This window comes from Procambarus clarkii, chromosome 49, assembly GCF_040958095.1.
Source record: "Procambarus clarkii isolate CNS0578487 chromosome 49, FALCON_Pclarkii_2.0, whole genome shotgun sequence".
Classification (NCBI taxonomy): domain Eukaryota; kingdom Metazoa; phylum Arthropoda; class Malacostraca; order Decapoda; family Cambaridae; genus Procambarus; species Procambarus clarkii.
Window position 1 is genome coordinate 31,153,391 of NC_091198.1, and position 2,246 is coordinate 31,155,636.

The following is a 2,246-nucleotide window of genomic DNA, read 5'->3' on the forward strand; positions in this document are numbered from 1 at the left end:
GATTTAAAATAAAACCACCAATGCTAAATAGTAGAAATATTATAAATACCTTAGAATTATGATTACTACGAAGAGGACGGACGTAACACCGAGAAATTTGTCAAATGATCCTGATAATGCAGAATGTACTTGTACGCACATCCTCCTCCTTTTTGCATATTAATATATTATGGCTATGACCGTATTCGTGAGATGTCTTTGTGGTCAATTTCAATTTGGCAGTTTTAATATCATTAATATACACGAAATAATTTCTCCGGCTCCCAGGCCCCCACCTTTTTCTAGTATTTGGGCAATTTTAAATTCAAATTCACTTTTTTACGTAACTTCTTCAACCCAGCAGCCAAAAGCACCCGTGTCGAGCAATAGTGGGATCGCATCCGTGAGTGGGCGTCCCGTAGCAGTCATACTCCCCAATTTCATTAACTTTCTGTCGCCCACAAGTTAAGGTAAAGGAGGCATACCAGACGGAATAAGAGGGTCAAGTCATTTTTAATCGACCAATCACTCACCGACCCACTTTCTTTGCTAAAACGACAGTTTATAATACAGTTTGTGTTTACTCAATTAACTTATTATCCCAAAATTTCCTTGTTGACCTAACGAAGTAGGACAACATCATTGTTGCATACACTGTCAAGTAACTCACTATACATATTTTGCCTAATGGGCAGAGTGCACTACGTAATTATTACTTTTGTACTTCTTGTTAATTTATTTTTCCTAATTTGTGACAATAGTTGCTGAAAACTTGGTTCTCGTTGAATTTGTAGTTAATTTTTTTTCTCACTCATTGCACATAAAGGTTTTTTTTTGCTTTAATGTACTCACAAATAGTTGATCAGCTAACATTTTTACCTCATTTTTTTTTCACACGATTCATGCTATTATTGGCCGTGTAATTGAAGAATATCATTATATACTAATTTATATTATTAATTCATGTATATTAATTTCATTTAACCATTCCAAGGTTATATATATAGAAATAGAAATTTAGTAGCCACATTCCTACTAACATTTGGAATATTCAGGTGCACAAAGCTTTTAAAACCATGGTATCCATATTTCCCTTTAAATCTTTTACATCTTCGATTACATCAAGATCCCAAATAAAAAAATATGTAGACAAATATTGTTCAGTCGGCATAGATATTACTTTAGAACCATTTATAATTAAATTAATATCATATAACCTCAAAATTGTAAAAGTTTACGCTATTAAAATATGGATGGGTTCTACTCAAGAAGGATATCCTGCAGCATCCCAATTGCAATTTATACTAAGAGTCGTTGTTGAGGAGGAAGAAAATTATTGTTCCTATATGTTTGTGGAATTCTTCTCTAACATTGACCAAAGAAGCATCATGTTCTGTGAACATAATTTCGAGTACCCCGATAATCCGAATTACTTAATAGTGCCTATCACGGGATATAGGTCCTATGCCAAAGATCCTTCCATATTTCTGATGATGATACAAGCTTCCAAACAGGAACGAGAAGCTCTGAGAGAGATGATGATAGCAGACGGAATATCGATTCCATCGTCATGTAGCAAAGTTGATCAGGCAGCGCTGAAAAAACTTATGTCCATAAAACAATATTTGAATCGGCATTATTATTTCAGGCACATGATGTTTAAAAATATACGTTGGGAATTAACCCGAGATGTGAGAGCTTACGTAGCATGGTTGAAAAATAAAAAATGGCTTAACTACGTTATGAATCACAGGATGATTCGACATAAACCCTATTGTTTACATGATGGATGTTTTTATAACGAGCCTCGTCAAGATATAATTTAGAGGGACCCCAACTATGAAATTAGATCTCGTTTGGGGGTACCCAAATATTGTAATGACTGGCGGGATAGAGATTCTATTTTTCGGGTTTTCAGTGATGGTGATAAAAAGTGTGATGATATATGTTGTATTAGGCTAGGAAACCTTGACCGAATTTATCATTTAAATTCGGCGAAGAGCGAATTAATTGCTCGAATAGTGGGGAAAGAATATGGATCATTTTATGTAGAAAAGGTAAACCGCGTACTTTTCATAACCCGAAATCCCCCATCTCTTTATGGATCTCATTCAAACGGGAGAAAAGGAAGAAATCTGTCGTTTTATTATAGAAGACGAAGGTTTATCATCATCATCACCACCACCTCCATGTAAAAACACCTACAACCCAAATACTTTGCAGGCAATGTGCGTCAATCAATTTGTGAATTCCTTTTTTAATATTAC